Here is a 24036-nt window from a genome sequence, read left to right as displayed (position 1 = left end):
GAACCTTAACAGGAGAGATGAAGTGTATCAGGTTGTAGCACCAGTGTTCATTTCCACTTGTCGTCTCTGGGCAGGCTGATGTTATAGTTCATAAAATCAAACATACAAAGAGAATGTCTTTACAATGTCTGGAGCATCGTAACAATTCTGTAACATCTTTTCGCACCCGGTTCTCTCAGCATCTTAAAAACATCATATTTATCAAAATCATAATCAGTTCATTCAGTCCAGAACGTCACTCTCGCTCCAGACACTCCTCAGTCACATTACGGGTGCAGGTTTGGTTTGAGAGGAGCTACTGTTTCACAGTTTGTACATATGATCAGCTCTGTTGGTAACATGTTCCACTGACTGATTAATTAGATAGAGTAGAGATAGATTTAAAAAACTAACAAACAACAAAACACTGATATACATTAGAGGTGTAAAGATATCCAAGTCTCATGATACGATATCGTCACGGTATGAGCCTCACGGTACGATATTTATTGAGATATCTTGGGAAAGCTCATGATATGGTGGGGAGTCTCACGATTAGGGATGTAACAATATCCAAATCTCTCGGTACGATATTTTCACGATATACATCTCACGGTACGATATTTATGGTGATATTTTGGGGAGGCAAAACAGCTAAAACTGTTAATATCCTACTTTTTGCTCTTAAAATGCCTTGACAAGACTTAATCTAAAGAACTAAGACTTAAAAATGCTTAGAACTATTATTTCTTCATGTTTTCTTCATGTTTACATAGTTTACACTGAAATGGAGCAAAGGATCATGGTCTATGTAGTTCTTTTTGTCTGTTTTAGCTATTGCTGCGCCATAACTCTTCATTTAAAGGTTGTATGGAGGATTTTTTTTTGTTTCAAATTGTCAATGATAGCATTATAGAGGTGCAGTAGCCTTGTAATTATGATGACCAAAAAAAAGAGAATAAAAATTCATCAACTCTGGACGTGGTGGGGCTAAACATTTGCCAATAGATAACGACACTGCCTCGTTATCTGTTAGCTGACAGGCTGTCAATCAATCTCCCTACGTTTCTAGCGTAACTGACTTGCCTGCGCGCCGCCGGTACGTGGTTTACGTACGACTGTCACACAGTCCACAGACGCAAGCCGCACAGACGCTGTTTACTCCACCAACGCAACAGTTCTTAGCGGCTTTTTTTGACCTATATCTTCCTCGCAGTTCGCACAAAGTTTGTTGCAATGGCGACAAGAATCCAGGAGCAGTTAGCCGCAAAAGAAAGTCCGTTTTTGAGGTCGCTGAAAGAAGAAGACAAGGGGAAAAGCAGCGAAGCCAAACTAAGGTGATTCTTTGAAGATTCATTCCAGCGATGGCGCGACTGAAGCAGACGCAGGGTCTAAAGACTGACGCACTGGTCGCAAATTACTCCTGGACAGGTCACTTCTGCTTATTATGAAAACGTACTTTATTTCCAAGAGCTAGACACAAACGTTTTTCAGGACACGAAAGCGATATCCTATGTCTGAAAACGTAATTTTCAAGGCAAAGAAAGAGTCCGCTTGCTGCTGCGTGTTGTAGCTAGTTCATTCGCACTGAATCTCCGCGCAACCTTCTCTGCACCCCTTTCCTGCTCCTGTCCCCGCTGCCCGATCCGCTCTTCCCCCTGCTCCTCACTTCTCCGGGCACGGAATCTCCGCGCACCCGCTCCCCTCTCCTCTCCTCTCTCCTCTCTTCTCCGTCTTGCCTAACCAACACTGTAGTTAGTTGTTTACAAGTCATGTGCAGCACCGGCTGTAAACAAACCTGTTTCTGGTGTAAGGAGGAGGCGGGAGGAGGCGTTTCTACGTAGGAGCTGTAGGGGAGGGGGGTGGGCATGTTTTGGTCTTGTCCTTGGTTTCGCACCTTATAAAAAGTCTCGATCTTGACCCTCAGAGGTCTTGGTCTTGTTTCGGTCTCAGGACCCTGTGGTCTTGGACTGGTCTTGGTCTCAATTAGTGCGGTCTCGACACAACACTAGTCCAAATACTCATGGATCGCCTTTCATTTAGGTTCGGCCTGGTCTTAATAACCTGAAATAGATGCTCCAGTGCACCCAGTTTGCAAAAAAAAAAAAAAAACTGCACCCACACACCCTTCTCTGACGTAAGGTAGATTTGTTTAATGTAATACTGTGGAACATTGCAGCCAGAGCAATGACATATCCATAGAAACAAGCAGGTGACGGACCCTCAACCAAACAACCACACTTTTCAAATGAACACTACTTAGCTGAAGTGCCACAAAACCATCTTTCCTTCCCATAATTGCACAAAGCACTTCTGTCTGAACGTTTTCCACAAATTTCTTTCTCAAAATCTGCTCCAGAAGCAAAAAAAGAGCTGCCCAAAAGCACTTCCCCTTAAACAGCACAGCGCAGTCACCTCTAGAACCTGCTCTTGTTGTCCCGTTTGAAAAATAAGCTCAAGCAGGCGTCGCCATGTTTGATTTGGTTTGTCTGGCAGCTTTGCTTTTGGCGTCCGCCCACACCACAACGCTGCTCTGTGATTGGTCCAGTCGCCGTCCCGCCGGTGAGAGAGCCAGAGCCTGCCAGGATGGATTCTGGAGAGTTTGTGAAATTACAAATATTGCGAGAATCCATCTTGCTGTACGAGGTTAGATGCATACAGCGCCCAATGGAAATATTTAACCTAAACAACTGCCTATACAGTCTACAACACAATATGTGCTGGGGCAAGACACAGTTTGCTCATATAGACAAAATAATGAAGGTTAATTAGGATGCTCTAAATAGTATAAGGTAAAAGAGGTTTAAAGCTGTTAATTTCTGTGGATATGTCATTGCTCTGCCAGAAAATGTTCCACAGAATGGCATTAAACAGCTCTACCTTACCATTATTCAAATACAGGTGGATTTATAGCTCAAAAATGCATAGAAAAACAACATTCAGATTGTGAGCGGGGTCCCCTCTCCACAGATCTGACCTGTAACTTGGTCTGGTCTGGTTTACATGGAGATAGAAAGGTTTAATGCCATACTGTGAAACATTCCAGACAAAACAATAACATCTTCATGGAGAAAAGCTACACAATAAATTACAAATGACTTGAATAAAGACAACTTTCAACAAGAATACATTTTAATTTAAAAAATAAATTTAAAAAGGACTTGAATAAAGGCAACTTTAAACAAAAATGAATACAAATTTTTAAAAATAAATTTATTAAAATGGACTTGAATAAAGATAACTTTCAATTAGAATAACTAAATTTAGAAAAAATAATAATAAGGACTTGAATAAAGACAACTTTCAACAAGAATAAATTTAATAGAAAAATGATGCAGAGGCACTCTGATTTGCGGTGAATTAATTAAAAGTCACGCCAACGCATTTCGACTACTTGGTCTTCATCAGGGCTAACCAAGAAGACCAAGTAGTCGAAACGCGTTGGCGTGACTTTTAATTAATTCACCGCAAATCGTGAATCTAGCCCTCCGGTATGATGAGCACCTGTTATACGTAATTTTCTTTGATCCAGTGTAGCACTCCAAATTTGTTATTTTTAAGAATAAATTTAAATTTAAAAAATAAATTAAAATTGACTTGCATAAAGACAATTTTCGACTAGAATAAATAAAAATAAATAAAAATCCCTGTTTAGCCTGCTGCCCCTGCGACCCGGCCTTGGATGTGGAAGATGGAAGTGGAAGAAAATGGATGGATAAATAAAAAATAAGTGAATTAAAATTAATTAAAACTGAAAAAAAGAGCTATTATTTCATTTATTCAATTCAGTATATTGTATGAGGACTACTGCATTGTCATCAGATTGTAACCATGGTTACAGTGGTTTCCCCTCATTACTGGCCTATTCAGAGTTGTTATTTGATTGACTCATTCATTTTTGGATGAATGCTGTTATTGTGTCCTTGGGCAAGACACTTAGCCCACCTTGCCCACAGTGTGTGCGTGTGTACACTGGTGTGAGAGTGTGTGCGTAAATGGGTGAGTGGTTCCTTGATGTAACATGCACTCACCATCTGTTCTCTGCTTAAACTTTAAAGTCATTTTCTCCATTATTTTATGCATATTGTATCACTGATTTATAACAGGCATTGTGACTGTGAGTGGGATTGCCTTTCCACAGATCTCACCTGTAACTTGTTCTGCTTTAGAAAGGTTTAATACCACACTGTGAAACATCCCAGACAAAGCAATAACATCTCCATGGAGAAAAGCGTTTCCCGTATATCCCCAGTGAAATACCGTACATCACAGTGGAAAACGCTGCGTGCTGATTGGTCGCTTCAGTTTTGCGGTAGAGCCAAAAACGACAGAAGGCTGCACTCTGGGAACTCCTTAATGCGTAATAACCAAGCAATAATCTGTGTGTGATTAAAAGAGCCATAGAGGAGGGAGTAAACACGTGTGCGTCTTATCTCCCTGTGATGGATCGCTTCGTGGACACTTGTAAACTGTAAGCTCGGGTTGAATGGGAAATGCACTGTAAAATGAACAACACTGCACTGAATAACAAGAAATACTACAGAAAATACAACTTAAAGCCACAATATGTAACTTTGCTTGAATAAAGAATGACTAAAATAAAAGTGTGTTTGTTCAATTTGGTTGTTTTTATCGTGCTGAAAAACATAGCTGAAAAATCGTGCGTTCTTACTGTGATCGAGCTTGCAACTCCACAAACCTGACTCGAAATACACTGTAAAACGAAAAGCACTGCACGAAATAACATGAAATTCTACAGAAAATACAACTTAAAGCCACAGTATATAACATTGCGTGCCAAAAGAATGACTAATATAAAAATGTGTTTGTTCAAATTGGTTGTTTTTATCGCGCTGAAAAGTAAACTTACCTTACTGTGTTCGGGCTTGCAACTCCACAGACATGACTCATACTTGTTTCCATAGAAGCATTGTTTCTTAGGCTCTAATATTTCAAAGAAAATGCTGTATATGGCAGCAAATGTGGCAGAAGACCTTCCAGAGGAAATACTTAGAGGGAATCAACTTGGTGAATGTGGGGGATGTTCCGAAGTATGGTTTGAACTTTCTAATTTCATGGAATTATGCAGAAAGTTACATACTGTACCTTTTAAATTCAGTATTTTTTCTCAAATTTCAAAATTGACCTTGTCCATATTTTCTGACCTCAGTATAAGTGTAGCGACAATTTTAGTCCTAACTTTTTTCTTGTTTCTGGGTGGAGGGGATTCAGGCATAACACGCTTCTGATAGGCTAAAGGTTTGGGGCGGAATTCTGATTTATGCCGATGGTGATAGTCCAAGATCTGCTACATTATATGTCAGAAAGGAGTGGGGTGGTTGGATGTTCATTAAGGTTACATTGATATGATGACTGTCTGAACAGAAGACGCAAAAGCGGTGTCGCGTCTTCACTTTTAGTTCTGACAAGCGTTTTTGAGAGGAAATCTGTGTGCATAGGGTTACGCAAAAGTGTGTGAAATTCAATTGGGTATGAATGCCAGGTTTCTGTGTACTGTACGTATGTGACTTAAACGTGTACGTGACGTGAGCAGATCTGACCAGAGTTTTGCATCTTGGGCAGTGTAGACAGAAACGAGTGTATTCAACTTTTCCACTCTGGAGGGTGGTTTCAGATTTTTGCGTTTTTAAGCCCCAAAAACGCCATCATCATCTAAACGAAAACTTATCAAATTATTTTTACCCGCAAGCATTCTCGTGTAAGTAGGCCCTAATATCAAATCAAATCAAACTTTTTTTTTTTTCATACAAAAATGTAATGTAATAAAGTGCTTTTCAGTGATTAAAAACAAGCCCACATTTCCATCCGCCCACCCACCAACCCTAACCCTCACAGCTGCCCAACCCCACACAACCAAACAACACAAACACACACACACTAACCTGCTAAAATACATAAAACAGCACATAGTAAAATGTGAGGCTGAATACAGGTGAACCAGTTGAGAAAGCACCACCAGAGGAGCCGTCTGCACCAGGAGCAGAGAGACGTCCACCACCACCAGGAACCACCACAGGAGCCAGGGGAGAGATGAAGCCCAAGGCACCATCCCTCCACCAGGAGCCCACGGGACAGACCCAGCAGCCACAGCCGACCCCTGCTCCTGATGCAGAGGCTCCTACAGAGGAAACACTGGAAATCCTAAAAATATGCCTAAAATAAATAAATATAATAAAATGTGTACAATAAAACAAGTAAAAGTATAAGATTTCATTCAAAAGCTAAGCTAGAAAGGTGGGTCTTGAGTCTGCTCTTAAAAACATGAACGTTCTCTTTGGCCCTGAGCTCCTCCGGCTGCAGTTCCATAGACGAGGGCTGTAGTACTGAAAAAACGCCTCTCCGTGAGTGTGTGTCCTGACTTTGGGAATGACCAGGAGCTGCTGAGCGCAGGGTCCACGAGGGTTTGTAGGGTAAAAGCAGTTCTGAAAGATAAGAAGGCCCAAGACCATTAAGACATTTAAAAACCAGTAAAAGAACTTTAAAATGCCAATGCAGTGATTTTAAAACCGGTGAAAAAAATTGAATAGTTGAGACTAGACCACTGGCTTGACAGACTGATAAAAACTGTGTGAGCTTCTGTCACCTGTACACCCAGTACACTGACACCTTTGTGTTCATATAGACTTGACTCCACCTGTCACCTTCTGGCCAATCCAAATATAGGTCACCCTGTGCTCCGACATAAACATTGACCCAAATTAACCCCAACCCAGACGAAACAAGAATGGCTCCTACAGTGAGTAATTAAAAAAACAAACGGATAAATCATCCACCAGTGGCAGATCATTTAGCATGTCTTAATAAGTAAATTAAAAATCCCTATCTAAAATTAAGGCTAATTTCCCTGGCCGTGGTAGAAAGTCTGTGAAGCAGTACTTTGTGCAGTTTGAATTGAAATTTGATTTGATTTGCAGACTACATTTGCATAACATTTGTCATCCAAAACTAGACAAACAAAAGAATACATTAGCCATTTTAGAGCATCATTTTGACAGTGCACTTCATATTGTATTAATGTAACTATGCGTTTTGTCAACAATCTGATTTGAAATACTTTAAACAGCGTTCAAAACAACCCACACTGACCCAATCATACTACTATATTATACTTTTTATATACATACTATATACTGTAGATGCATAATTGGATAGCACCTGCATAAGCTCACAGTTTCACGATTAAAAGGGAAATGGAGAAGGCTAAAAAAAAAAAAAAAAAAAAGTGATTTCCTATGGCAAACTTGTAGTATTCTGGTCACATTGCACACAAGTAAAATTGCTAAGTGAAATGCAAGCTACCTGCTGATACCAATATGGAATATGGAAATGTCACCTCCATCACTGATTGAAAGGTTATGCATAAGTTATGAACAGACATGGCCTAAGTGGAACACAGTAGTGATCATCTTTCAAAAAACGTACACACTTGTCTTTTGTTTCATTTCATTTTAGTAGTATTGCGCAGGTGGGCTATACATCCTTGTGTAGGGTGACCATATTTGCATTTGTCAAAACCAGGACACCATACGGGGTGTGGGAGGTGGGGCTTTGTCATCGACATTGAGCTACTCTTACCTGGCAAAGCTTTTTTATGTTTTTCGGTGTCCTGGTGAGCTTTGAGGTTCCTGGCACCCTCAATGGACACCGAAACATATGTGCCAGCTTTGGACACTGTGCACATGTCCTCCCACTTGTCCCGACCAGGACAGAAAGCGGAGAATTTCTTGTACAAGTCATCGTTAAATGCGCATTTGTGCTTCAGCGTGTTGCAGACTGACCGACTGTTTGTGTTTGCTCGCTCCTTCTAAGTGCAGAGAGCTACAAGAGACGCTCAATTTAATGGCCCAATGAAAGATCATGAAAACCTGGACATTTCCATCACTTTATTAAAAAAACAAAAAAAAAAAAAACAAACAAAAACAAAAAAAAAAACGGCCAGGACAGGACGTGAAAAACTGACATGTCCTGGGAAAAACGGACGTTTGGTCATCCTATCCTTGTGTAAAGCTCTTCCGTGTCTAAGTTTCATTTGTGTTACTCTGCAGTCCTGACGTTCTCTCCTGGCATTTTGTATAAATTGTGTACTGTATTTTCCGGACTATTGCGCCTGAGTATAAGCCGCATCAACTAAATTTGAACAAAATTTTTAAATTGTACATATATAGGTCACACCTGAATATAAGCTGCAGGTGGCCACGTCTTCAAGAACGTTTTCAAGTTCGGGCCGTCTGCTTTTATCACCTCAAAGCTTTTGTCGTCTTTTTGCATTGAGTCAGTTCGTCACGCTGCCGTCGCCTAAATCTCACTCAGACTCATTGATGCCGAGCTCACGTGTAGCAGCTCTGTTTCCTTCTTCTACAGCCACATCAATCGGCGTTAACTTAAAAGCTGCATCATCTGCATTTCTTCGTGTGTTTTCCTTGAGGAGGGTTTGTGCATGAAGTGAAAAATCACTGTTCAAAACACAATCAAACTACAATCTTCCTCAACGCATCACCCCCGTCTCTTCCTGTGCATGTCTCCTGCAGAAAGAGTCGCTGTTCTGTCGGTATCATGTCAGTGTCTTGGGTTTCAGTCTCTCTCGGGGGCGGGGCTAGTTCTGTCAATCATGTATGAGCGGATGTCCGGCTACTTCAGTTTGGGACGTTTCTTCTCGTCATTTACGCATATGAGTAAGACGTATCCTCCTCACTAATGTTCATGTAGCATCATAACTTATTTGATCACAGTGTCCATGTGTAATCGCACAGACAGCGATGCTTTCTGCACTCAGGCTGCGTGTATACACTGTGAATATGAATGGACAATGTGCCAAACAAAGAATCCGTCCATATATTCGCCACATCGTTTTATTAGCCGCAGGGTTTAAAATGTGAGAAAAAAGTAGCGGCTTATAGTTGGGAATTTGTGGTACATTTGTATACAGCTTGGTTATATGGAAGGTTATATAACTGTGTTTATGTACATTTGTGGGATACATGTATAGTACCTTTTTTAAACATGTACTGTATAATTACTTCAGGTCATCTTCTATAATACATTAAACGTGTAAGCTTGACAAAATCAGGTGGTTAAAAAAGACGTGTTGGTGTGAATGTTGAGGTAAGAGAAAACAGTAACTGTCTGAACAATGGCATCTTGAATGTAGAAGGATATAGAGTACTCAAACATGCATGAGTAACTCTAAATAGAACTGCAAGTGGGTAAATGAGAAACAGAATCAATTGTAACACGGTTATAAGCTCTGAAAAGTCCATTTTGCACAATAGGTCTCTTTAAGTTACTGGTGCATTACCTAAAGCCACAGTGTGTATCTTTTGGTAAACAATAGTACTCTAAAATATGTTGTTGTTTTTTCAATTTGGATGTTTTTATTGCACTGAAAACTGCAGGAAAAAATGTGTCGTTACCTTGCTTTTGCCTTACCTCTACCTCTATCTCCACTGAGAATGTCCTGAAGTCTGGTTTTTACTTTCTGTTTCACAGGAATCCTGTAGGTGACATGCAAACATTCTTTTTGTTTACATCCGGCTTTTCCGCACGTGCACAGTGACTGGTAGGCAAGAAGTCAGTTGGGCCGCTCGTTTGTGTTGACAGTTCCGTTACACATGACTGCATCATCTTACTCTAAGTCACTGAATGTTGAGGATCAAAAATGTTGGAAAGTTAAAACTCGCCAATAACTGTTGACGATGTTGATGTTGCACTGTTGTATGATGGTTGTTGATGTGATACGCCAATAACCTTTTGACGATGTTGATGATGACTGTTGATGTCGAAGTGTTAATATGGACGCTTTTTGCCTACCAAAATGCCTGCTGCCCCCGGACAAGACGTCATCGTGTTTTCTCGTATTGCAAAGATCTGATTATTGTTAGTGGGAAAAATACAATGAGATATCTGTTTTGTCACTGCTCATTCTTATTAGCTGTAGACAGTGTTGGGTGTAATGCGTTAGTAACGTTACTGTAATGTAAAAATAGTGTGATGCGCTACTACTGAAAATTTGAAAATGTAATGTAGTTCCATTTTCAATTCGGTGCAACATTACCTTTTTGTGTTCCCTGGCGCAGTCGGCACTGACCCCACACCCCCAGGAAGCGGCGAGGTCCTGGCGGGAGTTAAAAAGTTACTTTCCATAGAGCTGATAACGAAGGGCCATCCACACTAGTATGTATTCAAGTTGTTTTCGTTGCGGGTGCAGTGTCCGTTCACACTAATCCGATGGGAAACGACTCCAGAGACAGAATGATCTGGTGCCACCAGCTCCCACGAATTCATCTGAGTACGGCTCTGATCCGGCACTGTGCGCACGCCTGAAAACCTTGGCGTCCTTATTGGACCACGTCACTGCGATTTGCACCTTCCTGATTCGCTGGGTTTGTGACATTGGTCATGTGACGCCATTGCGGAAAACAGTTTAAACAAACCATAAACAAATGGGAAACAGTGTAGCTACAACTACTCGTTAGTAGAAAAGACTGTTTTCACCGTTGCAATCTTCCTCGGCTTGAAATCGGCTGCTGCAACTTCAGACAAGGTGTCATGTGACTAGAGTTTCGGGCTGTTTCTCGTTACTGTGTGGATAGGGAAGGGTTTGATTGTGGACACAGAAATGATGTGTATGGATACAAATCATACGGTGATTTGTTTCAGTGTAAACGTAACCTAAGTAAAGTAAGGGATTACTTTTTAAAGAAGTAACAAGCAAACACTACGTTTTAAAGTAAGTTCCCCAACGCTAACTGTAGATTATTGTTAAAGGTCTTATATTAAGCAAAATTAACTCTTGTGAGCTTTTAACCATGTTACAGTGTTGTTTCCTCCTCAGAAACAGACCTGGAGTTGTGTTTTGTTTCATTCACACATGCTCAAAATGCTCTGTTCAACCTTGTGATGTCATGAAGTGGCACGTTTTAAGTTAACAGCTTCCTTTTACCTTTACTTTTTTAAACATTACCAATGCTGGTGCTGAAATCATCGAAATGATTCTCGTGAAGGTGTATGGAGTTTAAAAGCATAATGGAGCACTTCCTGTATTACCACGACATCACAAAGTGGAACAGATTGTTTTCTGTGTGAGAGAAGAACTCGGTCTAGTCAGAAAACAGCGTAACATGGAGCTTTTAAACTTCATTAGTAGAAAGGCGGAGTCTGGTTCAAGCTCCTATACTGGTTTACTTAAAGATGATGTAATGCTATTGTTTCCTTATTGGTGCCATTTTAGAACAATAAGAAATGTCTCGCGTGCGCGTCGGGTCCGGCGCTGCGGCGCTGAGACAATGGTAACCACGGTAACGCGGCTTGGATCTGTCCTGGCAACAGTTTGTGCGGAGGATGCTCTGATGAAGTGTGTTTGTTTTCCTCCGTTTTCTCCGGCAGGACGGTAATGAGAGCAGGGCCTGGTCTTCAGTATCTCCCCATCACCTGACGGAGGAAGTTTGCATAGGCAGGATATTATGGGATGACGTGGCTCCAAATCCAGTCTGACTTTATTTAGAGAGAGTTTTAAAGGTGCATTGTGTAACTTCCGGTTGAGGGTCCGTCAAATGCTTTTCTCCATCAAGATGTGGTTGCTTTGTCTGGAATATTTCAGTGTGTCGTGGTATTAAACCTTTCAATCTTCATGGAGACCAAACCAGATCAAGTTACAGGCCAGATCTGTGGAGAGGCGACCCACTCACAGTTAGAATGTATGTTTTTGTGGGTATTTTTGAGCTATAAAACCACCTGTAATTGAATAAATGTAAGGTAGAGCTGTTTAATGTCATACTGTGGAACATTCGAGGCAGAGCGATGACGTATCCATAGAAACAAGGAGGTGGCGGACCCCCAACCTTAAAGTTCCACAGTGCGCCTTGAACACAATGAACATAAGGGTTGTTTACAAGTTTGATGGCAAAGAAACAGAAAATAGAGCAGCGTCAAAAGAGTAAAAGTCCATCTTCAAAGTGATTTTTCGGTCTTAAACGATTTTTGAAAAACAAAAAGCGCACACCACAGACACAAGGACAATCTGATGAGATTTTAAGTCTCCGATCGCAAAGACTGCAGCGGGATATGTCTGCGGACCACAGGCTACACAGGTCTGTTTCCTGTCTACAGTAAAACTAATCGCTTTGAGACTCTTAAGTGTTCAAAAGATCAGAGCTCTGCACTTCTAGTTTAGATACAAGTCAAAACTGTGTTATTATTATTTGTGAAATGTGGCGCAAAACTTCAGATACATGATTTTTAACGCACAGAAGGTTGGCGATAAAGTACACAGGAAGTAGGGCTGCTTGATTACGGAAAAAAATCATTATTACGATTATTTCGGTCGATATTGAAATCACGTTTTTTTTAGTTACACGATGCATTTATTCAGCATTTCTCTCTCTCACAAAAAAAAAAATACAAAATTGTTATTGATTATTACGCAAAACTTTCAAACTGAAAATAAATATAGGTTACAAATATGTACCTTAGAGCAGTTTTGTGATGTATAAAACAAAATTAATAAAATATATATTGAACATGAAATAGGGAATAGAAAAACACAAATGAACTATATATCCAGCTGTTCTCTATTTTATTAAAAAATTTAATAAATATACATAAAAAAAACAAAAAAACAATCCCTGAATAAACTTTGTTAAGCTTTAAATCGTTTCAACTCGATTATATGAGCTTGGAGATGGTTTGACACACAAACTGAAATCGTGATCAAAATTCGATAAATTGCACAGCCTTAACAAAAAGTAGAGTCACTATCGCTAATCTGCAGCTTCACCTCGATCTGCGCTGTGTGGATGTAAACAGACACACGTGAGGAACTACTCTCACCTTTTTACTTTTAAAGAACTATTCAAACTGGATTAACAGCGCTGTTTTGTGGACTGGGGGTCATTATTTGTGGAGGACAAATTCTATGGATAATGTGCAAGGGCGTAGGTGAGGACATGTCCCAACCAATATTTGAGGAAGACAAAACTCAAAACAAAACAAAACTATCACCACAAGTGCACCTCCCAAACGGAGCCCTACTCGTGCGCTGACAATATTCCATGCAAAAATGTCTAATAAATGTGGATGAGATGCTGCAGTTTAAATTTACAACTTTACGAGAAGTCGCCTCATTATTTTCGCTATTTCCTGAGTTTTTATCTTGCGCTGTCACTCCATCTGCCCCTGACGCTCTGTTTTATTGTCTGTTGCCGTAGCGTTGCTGATGTTTGGTGGTTCTGATCTGATAGAGCAGCTCAGACTCACACTGACAGCACACACACGAGGAGCGCAGCGGCTTCAGAATCGCGCACAAAAACACAAAGCCTTTCTGAACTCGGGAAGAGGCAAATCGCAGCCAAAATCGGGCATATTCTCCCGTAGTGTCGCGGCCTTTAGCCTGGAGAAAAGAAAGGATGAAGTTCAGAAGGGATGTACGGAGGAGCAGTCACTGATAAAGCGCAATCATCTTTGAGTTTTTCAGTGGCAAAAACTGTCTTTGTGTCCTCAGGCAAGACGCTTCACCCGCCTCGCTTTCTGTGAACGTCTGAGTGAGTGATTGATGATGATTCATGATAATTACTATACCGACTTCTAGTTCAATATATGAAAGCTGGAACTATCATTTCGGGGGTCAGTATTTATCGTGTGTACATTTTCTTTGCACTACTGAGACTGTGTGGTTATTTTTTGGCTATAACACCAGATTTGAGCCGTAAAAGGTTGAATGAATCACTTCTATGACTCATTATAGATGCAAATGACTAAAAAAGTATTAAAGTGTTTCAATCTAATGTTCGCTTATTGCAGCTCGGGGTTTTTTAACAATATGGTACATTTAGAATAGTTTTTGTGGTTTAAATCTGCTCTTGGGTGTTTGTCCGTGGAATAAATTGGTTGTAATACTATTGTTTATCGAGTGAATAAATAATGCAAGAAATTCTAAAGGCTCTTGACCCGCACAAACAGAACTGCCCACATCACACCTATTCTAAAAGGGCTTCATTGGCACCTGTTTTGTAGCGCCTCCACTTTAAAACTGTTTACTTTGCCAAGAATGTTCCACAATATGACACTGAACTGAAAGCTTACACCACCAGGCCAAGTTACAGGTCAGATTTATGGAGAGGCAAGTCCACTCACCTGAAGAAAGCGTGTTTTAATGTATTTTATTAGCACCTTTTGGGCTGTTCATGGACAGGATCATGTGTGCATAGCGGACATGATCAAACCTCACAGCTCGGAGCTTCAGATCCTTAAGGAAGAACCTGCTGATGGTCTGGAACCATGTGCCTCTTCCCCTTCGTTGCTTGGACTCTGTGGATGCCTTTAAAAGCACCTAACCACTTCCCTCTTTGAGCATTTGAACCTTATTGATATACTGACTGTGTTTTTGCTACACACTTTTGATGACTTTTTTTTTACTGTGAAGCACTTTGTAACAATATCTATGTAATAGATATGTGCGGATGGGCTATTTTTTCATCTGCAACCGTGACACAAAACTCATCATCCGCCCGCTGTCCATTTTGCATCGAAGGTTTTCAAAACCGCACCCGCCCGCCATCCGCCGATTGATTTTAGATTTTAGAACAATCATACAGCAAACAAACTAAGGAGCCTCAATAAAAATGCAAACTCTATAGCTCATTCATTCCAAAATTCGCTCAGCGTGTATGTTCGCATTCTTAATTGTCCGTAACAACCCCAAACTTACCTGGTTTTCTTGCGCAGCTAATTAACTGACAACGTTTTCCGACTAGGCTGTTTTTGAACCTTCTTGCCTTCGTGTTGGATGTTGTTACATTCTGAACATTCTGCCATTGCCCGATGTTATTTCAAAGTCATAGCCTCACTCCATCGGTCTTTCTTTAAGTTTTAAAAACCCCGAGTGGCAGTCTACGCTATAATGTCTGCGTGTTTTTAAATATAACTGATATCGATACAAAATAGACAGATCATCTCATCCAGATGAACCTTTATTGAAATCAGGCAATGCCCTCTTTATATTCCAATTGAAATAGGCAAGAAAAATATGCATAACTAAATAAATCTGGCCCTATAGCCACTTACGTGTTGGCAAACAGCTGAAATAAATTAGAAATAATAAAATAAACTGCATATAATATGTGCCTCGTAAACCTTAGGCATCAATAACCCGACACAACCTGAACCTTCAGAACATAAAAACGAGGTCAAATGGGCTAATTAAGGATATGACGTACACTTCATACTACTATGGCTAATAACCAGGATACTGATGTGCATGTATACGCACTCCATGTCGAGGAGAAAATTCAGTTTGTCGACTGGACAAAAGTTAGTTTGGTTGAAGACATTTCGCAGCTCATCCAAGCTGCTTCTTCAGTTCTGGTCAGACGGTGGTGGACACTTCCCTATACCTGTCTGCAGGGAGGAGCTAACTAACTACTCTGAAACTAATGCCTACTTGTTTACAGTTTCTGTTAGTTAGTTCGGCCTATTGACCTGTGCAGGGTGTGGGGTCTAATTAGCAGAACAATTCATGGCCATAATGGAGCTTCCACACCTCTGGACCTGACCTGGCTACACCTATGTAAAAAGCACTATAAATAAAGTTCACTTACTTACTTTGAGTGTTTGGATGAACACAACATAACTCTATTGCATATTAATATAAACTAGAGATGGGACAATTCTAAAAAAAAGATCAAATTGTTCGATTATAGTGTTTTGATTCTATTCTGTGTTGAGTTTGTTTCTCATGTGTCCCTCTATGCTCACTTTGTTGTTACTTTAACAATGGCAGGAAAAGGGCAAGCCTGGGGTCTTTTCTAAGATACAGAAAGTAAACACTCATGGATGGATTAAAATAAGTGGATAGGGTGTTGCTGCTTGTAGCTGCCTCCAGTTGATGTAGTGACACTCACTGGTACTTCAGCGAAAAAATGCCGCCGGCCGAGAAAGGACTTTTCTCATAGAGCACTCTTTTAGAGCCACCGGAAGTACCTCGTCGGGCCAGACTAATCTGGACTCATGCGCCATTGAGCTCAGCCCATTTGACTCGAATGGGCCGAATTTTTAAATTGAAATTTGAATTGAATTTTTAGACCCCGAGGCTTGAAACAGCTCTACTGTATAGAGGCTCACCGCTGCAAAATGTATGATGTGAACTACTCTGCTGTATTCTAACAGAGGTGACTTTATCTTTTACTTACTTTTTATTTTACGTTAATAGACAAAAATATGAACTTTTAAATGTTCCACAAATACACTCACACATAATTCACATACGACTCGTGTTACTGCAAACTTTAAAAAAACATAATCTCCTCAGTTTGACCTAGTAAATAACCCGTTTAGACATTATTACGTCTTATTGCATGTTTAGCAGCGAAAAGAGGAGAGCGAGGGAGCGTATTTTTGTCAGAGGGAGGGGAGGAGCTGCTGCTGGGAACAAAAGAATGAGGAGGAGGAGAGACTTTTAGCCATCAAAATAAATAAATGCAGAAAACAGAACGATTTGATGATGATGTTTATGTCGAATAGACTTTCAGTAGCGTTTTATAAATCACATGCTCCTCACGAGACTGCAGTGGGACACTTGAAAAATCATGTTTATCCCAAAATTAGACGTCAATGTCAAAATAGCGTCATGTCCAGAGGTGTGCTCCTTACATTTAAATCATTCATTCAAAACCTGCTTTCCAAACTCTAGTCCACACCACACAGAGCACATGTTATCTTCACATGAATCTACACTTTAAGGTTCAATTACACTCTATTGTTTTGCTCTATTGTTTATAATTGTATCTATAGGGCACAACCTTGTCCTAGCACGTTTATTCTACTCTCGCTTCTGTCTTACTTAGGGTGACCAGACGTCCCTATTTACTCGGGACAGTCCCCGTTTTCAGCCCTGTGTCCTCTGTCCCAGCAGATTTATCCAAAACCAGTGATTTGTCTGAGTTTTATGGAAGAAACGTCCCAGGTGTACCTATTTATTTATTTATTTTTACCAGTTTGAGTCCAAAACACAAAGAAAATGTGACTATACTGACTCACATGTTTGTCATAAATGGTCTCTGCAGAACAATTTTCCTTAAACTTTCCCTCGTTTCACAATTTTATTATTATTAAAAAAAAAAAATTCTGATCACCCTATTTAGCAGATTTATTGTACTCTCACACTCTCACTTTCTATCTTACTTAGGGTGACCAGATGTCCTTATTTACCCGGGACAGTTCCCGTTTTGAGCCCTGTGTCCCCTGTCCCTGCAGATTTATCCAAAACCGGTGATTTGTCCCAGTTTTATGCAAGAAATGTCCCAGGTGTCCCTATTTTTTCCTTTTTTTTTCTTTCTTTCTTTCTTTTTTTTTTTTTTTTACCAATTTGAGTCCAAAAACACATAGAAATTGTGACTATACTGACTCACATTTGTCCTGAGGGTGGCCAGACGTCCCTATTGACCCGGGATTGTCCCCGTTTCAGCCCTGTGTCCCCTGTCCCAGCAGATTTATCCAAAACCAGTGAGTGGGACCAGTTAGTCCAAGTTTTATACAAGAAATGTCCCATGTGTCCCTATTTTTGAGCAATCTGATCCCTGCCAACAGTAAAGAGAGGCATACATTGTTATTTGTTTAGGTAAAATGAAGAAAAGCTGCTTAAAAATGACTTAAATGTGACATACTGTGTATACTGACTCACTCGTTAGTCATGACTGGGCCGAGAACAATTCTCCTTAATTACCAGTGTTCAGGAGTAACAGATTACATGTACTGGAGTTACGTAATCAGAGTACAAATTATGAGTAACTGTATTCAGTTACAGTTACTGTTTCAGTGAGTGGTAATTGGATTACAATTACTTTGTTGAAATGAATGGATTACATGGTGGTATTTTCCTGTTTCCACATTTTGGGCTATTCCGCTTTTTTTTTGTTTTTTGTTTTGTTTTGTTTGGTAATTCCACTGATTGCCGGACACTAAACCAGGTCTAAACCAGGACTAAACCAGGTCTAAACCAGGTCTAAACCCAGGTCCAAACCAGTTCTAACCCTGGTCTAAACCAGGTCTAAAACCAGGTCTAAACTAGGTCTAAACCAGGACTAAACCAAGACTAAAACAGGATTAAACCAGGACTAAACCAGGATTAAACCAGGACTAAAGGAGGACTAAAATCAGGTTTAAACCAGGTCTAAACCAGGACTAAACTAGGACTAAATCCAGGTCTAAATCAGGACTAAAACTAGATCTAAACCAGGTCTAAACCAGGACTAAACTGGGATTTAACAGGACTAAATCATGCAGCGTGGACCGTGTCTCCTCCTCTTCTATCAATAATATTTTTAATTTGGTTAAGTAATATCTAGACTTTTTATTTTCTTTTAGCAGATAAAACATCTTATCTGAAAATATCCGAGTCTTTGCTTCTCTACAGCAAATCAAGTAATCCAAAGTATTCAGATTACATTACTCACTTTAAGTAATTTAATGGATTCCGTTACAAACTACATTTTGGTGTATGTAATCTGTAACCTGTAGGGGAATACATTTTAAAAGTCACCTTCCCAACACTGTTAATTACGCACTCGAAAACCTGGTCACTGTAAATTTACTATCACTTTTTCGAGATTATATCCATATGGAATTTGTTACTTTCCTTTGCAAGTTCAAGTAACATCCATCCCACGAGGAGAGCCGGTTTGATCTGAAGTCTTCGCCACCTGCCTCTACGAATGTGTGAGCGCGCCTGTTCGTGGAGGTGTTAGCTTGCTTATTGGCGTCATATAGCGCGGTCTGACAAGTTAGCGTAGTTAGCGCTTTAGATCCAGTACCTTTACACAACTCATTATCACCGTGTAGAGCTGCAGGATATCAGAGCACACAGGAAAAACAATGATTTGAAAATGTGGGAAAGTGCCTTTTCACAACACTGATTCGAGTCTGAAAAGTAGAAAACATATAGTACTTATTTGACTGTTTTCAGCGTTTTGGAGATTGTAGACTCCAGAATGATTCACATTATTTGCAAGTTAATAGTGGTTTGTAGGTGAGGAGGCTTTAGGGTGACCAGATTTTCAGAATAAAAACTGGATCATCCCTGGTTTGGGTTGGTTGGTAATAATAAAATTGTGAAAAGAGTGCGTAATTATGGAAAATTGTTCTGCACTCGGCACTAATGTGGGTCAGTATCGTCATATTTCCTTTGTGTGTTGGTAATTTTGAAGCAGCTTTTCTTCCTAAACAAATGAATTTATGCCTCTCTTTACTGTTGGCAGGGATCAGATTGGTCAAAAATAGGGACACCCGTGACATTTCTCGTTTAAAACTGGGATAAATCACTGGTTTTGGATAAATCTGCTGGGACAGGGGACACAGGACTCAAAACTGAGACTTTCCTGGGTAAATAGGGATGTCTGGTCACCCTAGGAGGGTAAAGTGTCTTGCCCAAGGACACAGCAGCTTTCATCTGTGGGAGTGGAGCTGGACCACCAACCTGTGGGCCAGTGGATCTGAGCGCTCTACCAATGATGTCAAATATTAAAATAATTTTATATATTTATGTATTATTGAAATGACTCTAACTCAAACTAAAATTATGTTTAAAGTAGTGGTACATGGTTTGCACTAGTGTGGCCCATTTTTTCTGTCCGAAACCGACCCTTGTCCGACAGAATCCAACCTGAGCCCGATATTCATTAAGATATTTGTGTCTGAACCTGACACACTTAAAATCACACTATTTTCATAGGCCGACTAATGACATACATAGGATATTGTTTGTGTGGAAAGTCCGATTGTATCAATCAACTGAAAAAAGGCATTTGGAACACCAAGACAGATGAGCAAAAGTGCATTAGAGCAATGAGACTCGACTGAAGTCTGAACTCGTCGCCTGTTTCCTGTCTACAGTAAAACCACTCACTTTAAGATCCTGTTTACACTAGAACACTTGGGGGTAAAAATGACAAAATATTTGATCAGAAGTGCCTTTTGTTTAGATGGTGACAGTTTTTGGGGCTTAAAAACACAAAAATATGAAACCACCCTCCAGAGTGGGAAAGTTGAATACACTCCACTGTAGTGTTTGCGTCTACACTGCCCAAGATGCAAAACTCTGGTCAGATCTGCTCATGTCGTGTACATGTTTACACCACATACATATACTACACAGAAACCTGGGCATACATACCCAATCAAATTCCACACACTTTTGCGTCACTGTATGCACGCAGATTTCCTCCCGAAAGCGCTCGTCTAATGAATAAAAATGAAGATGCAACGCTATTTTTGAGTCTTCATCATATCAACGTAGCCTCAGACACTTAAGTGTTCAAAGAGCAGAGCACTGCACTTCTAGTTTAACTGTGTTATTATTATTTGTGAAATGTGGTGTAATACTTCAGATTCATGATTTTTTGAAGTACACAGGAAGTAGAGTCACTATTGCTAATCTGCAGCTTCACCCCGATCCATGCGCTGTTTTGTGGACTGGATATCATTTGTGAAGGACAATTTCTGTGGATAATGTGGATGAGATGCTCCACTTTAAAAGGCTCGGTCGGGTTCGGACACAAATGACTTTATGCCTATTTTGCTCGGATCAGATTCGATTACTGCTTTGTTGGACGCGGGCTGGGCTCGGACAGAAACATTTGACTTAATACACACTCTACAGTGATGTAAACTAAGGACTTATGTCTTTTATTCTGCTGTTTATTGCCGCTCACTGTTTTTAAACTATACATTTATACATTTAGAATAGTCTTTGTGGTTTAAATCTGCTCTTGGCTTTTTGTGTCAGTGGCATAAATTTGTTGCAGTATTATCATTTCTCATCTATATTTACTTCAGCAATATATCAAACTTCAAAACTTTTATCATGACAGGCGTACATACAAGAGTTTTTCAGTCACTTTCACCATATTTGTTGAAAATCAAACTCCAAACTGGACCATTTAAATCCATTTTGTATTTTTCCTTGAGTTTCCACACTATTTTAAAACTTTCTGATCTGTGTTTGCTAATCTGCGCATTGTGTCTCCATGGTAACCGCTGAACATTCCGCCGTAGAAACGCATGTAGAATCCAAAAAGCACTAGCTCCAGTTGTGTACAGTAATTTATGAATGAACTGAAGTTGACCGCACAGGAAGCATGAATGACCAATCCCAGAACATGCTGTTTACGGACTCTTCCTCTGTTTGACTCTGCGGCTCTGATGTCACCCTTTTCCCAGCATTCCTTGCATAGCGTTTCGGCCGGCACCACACGCGATGTCATGTGGAGTTTTTCAGTGTTTATTTTGGACTGAAACTACAATATTAGAAGCGATTTGTGCATTAGTTCTATTCTCGGTTGGTAGTGGGAAGCTGATAGTCGTTTTAAAGGGGCCGCCTGTTTTACGCTGTTTTCTAATCTATAATCTAATGTTGTTTCCTTGTCGCAAACAGACCTGGAGTTGTGTTTTGTTTCATTCACACAGGTTAAACACACGAAACTGCATATTTAAGTTGAGTTCTTCGCTCACAAGAGTCAACTTTGCGTAATATCTTTGGAAAACTGGCATGTGGAGACTGATGCTTCCTATGCGTTCTATACATCAAAATACCGCTTGTTTTCCCATTTATTGCTGAGTAGTGTCTTGCCCAAGGACACAACAACACTATTCATCTGCGGGACCTGGAATCGCACCGCATCTGACCTCTTGGCCGATGACGTTTATGTTTATGGGGCGACAGCAGCTCAGTCTGAAGAGCGTTTGTCCGTTTGTTTGATCCTTTGGCGTCAAACAGCATTGGTTGAGCAAATCCACCCACAGATGCACGCTGTCATTGTGTCCTTGGGCAAGACACTTAACCTACCTCGCCCCCAGCATCTGCGTACACTGATGGACGCTGGTAGTAAAGAGCTTCGAGTGCCTTGAAGGTGGAAAAGCACTATAGAAAACTGTGACAATTTACCATTTTTGTTGAGGGCGGGATTCAAACCCCCAACCTTGTGATCAACTGAGCTACTGTCACCCCAATGAATGTGTAAAATAAAATGTAAAATAAGGCTTTTAAGCACAACACAAAAACACAAATAACAACATACTGAAAATATTGGGGGGGTAACGATATCCAAATCTCACGATACGATATCGTCACGGTATCAACCTCATGGTACGATATTTATTGCGATATCGTGGGAAAGCTCACGATACAGTGGGGAGGCTCACGATTGCAGATGTAACAATATCCAAATATCTCAGTATGATATTTTTACGATATACATCTCATGGAACGATATTTATTGCGATATTTTGTGGAGGTGAACAAAACTGTTAATCTGCTTCTTTTTCCTCTTAAAAATCCTTGACGAGACTTAATCCAAAGAACTAAGACTTAAAAGTGTTAGAACTGTTATTTCTTCTTGTAGTCTGCACTGAAATGGAGCAAAGGATCATGGTCTATGTAGTTCTCTCTGTCTTTTTTTAACTATTGCTACACCATAACTCTTAATTTAAGCAAAGAGACTAGTATTTCGATATATTGTGATGGTCCAAGATATTACTGTGAAAACTTTGACGATACAATATCACAATATTTTGGTTATTGTTACATCCTTAGAAAATATTTCCTGCAAATCATATAAATGTTTGTAGTTTTTATGTATTTTTATTGAGTTTTTATTTTATGTATTTCTTATGCTATTATTGTTTGTTGTTTTTTTGTTTTTTATTCAATGTATTAATTTATATTGTGCTTCTATGTGCAGCAATTTGGAGAATGTGTTGTGTAAAATGTGCTATACTGGAAATTATTTTAGTGAAGGTGTGTTGAGTTTAAAACACAGTGGAGCACTTCCTGTATCACCACATGACATGACACAAGGTGGAACAGTTTTCAGTTTTTGGAGAGAAGAACTCAGCCTAAATCTGCGGGGTTTGTGTGTTAAACATGTGTGAATGAAACAAAACACAACTCCAGGTCTGTTTGTGATGAGGAAACGACATTAGAACACAGATTGGAAAACAGAGTAATATGGGCTCTTTAACCCTGACCGCATTTGACCCGGTGTTCCTCACGTACGGCCATAAAAACGCCTGGTACTGCCTTCACGGCGCACGCCTTCACTCCCCTCCCATCGACGAGTATTGATTGTGAGGCCTGGTCGGGTCGATGGGTGCCCTCTCCTGCTGATAGACAGACAGGCCGGAGGAGGAGAGGAAAGACTGATGGAGGGAGAGTGATAAAAGATCAAGGATTTGAATAGGCTCTCAGGCTGGATTAGAAGTTGCTGGTTGAAAAACGCAGGGAGAGGAGGTGACGCTGTGATTGGCCGCCACACACTACAGGATTTTTCGGGCTTAAACGATTTTTAAACGTGCGTCAAAAAGTGCACACCACAGACACGAGGGGAATCTTATGAGACTCCCGCTGAAAAGACTGCAGCGGGATCTGACAGCGGACCACAGGCTGCAAAGTTGTGAGTGCGATCATGTCAGCTGTTTCTTGTCTAGAGTCAAATGACTCGCTTTGAGACTCTTAAGTAGTGTTGTAGTCAAGTCCGCACTAATCGAGATCAAGACCTGGCTGACCACAGGGTCCAGAGTCCAGGACAAGACCAAGACCTCTGAGGGTCAAGATCGAGACAAGACCAAGACTTTAAAGACAGAGACTTTTAAAGACCAAGACATTTAAAAAACGAGATGTTTAAAGACAAAGACGTTTAAAGACTGAGACATTTAAAGACCGAGACTTTTAAAGACTGAGACAAGAGCAAGACTTTTAAAGACCGAGACTTTTAAAGACTTTTAAAGACAAAGACAAGACTTTTAAAAGACCAGACTTTAAAGACCAAGACTTTTAAAGACTGAGACAAGAGAAAGACTTTCAAAGACCGAGACTTTTAAAGACCGAGACTTTAAAAGACCAAGACCTTTAAATACAAAAACTAAAGACCAAGACCACGGCCCATTGAGACCGAATCGAGACATTTTCAACATTTATTTGTATTTTACAGTTATTTTGGCACATACATATATATCAGTGTTTTTATAGATCTATCTCCAATTTGTCACTGGTTG

The 24036-nt window shown here is 40.2% G+C and overlaps 1 protein-coding gene across 1 annotated transcript in view; it reads left to right on the top strand.

The window, feature by feature from the left end:
- Positions 1-24036, top strand: part of cacna1g (calcium channel, voltage-dependent, T type, alpha 1G subunit) — a 634394-nt gene that overhangs the window by 260781 nt on the left and 349577 nt on the right.

The sequence above is a fragment of the Boleophthalmus pectinirostris genome, unplaced genomic scaffold, assembly GCF_026225935.1.
Source record: "Boleophthalmus pectinirostris isolate CB_2022bp ecotype Guang Dong unplaced genomic scaffold, ASM2622593v1 HiC_scaffold_14, whole genome shotgun sequence".
Taxonomy (NCBI): domain Eukaryota; kingdom Metazoa; phylum Chordata; class Actinopteri; order Gobiiformes; family Gobiidae; genus Boleophthalmus; species Boleophthalmus pectinirostris.
Note: the sequence above shows the minus strand (reverse complement) of the source record. Positions and strands in the feature narration are given on the sequence as shown.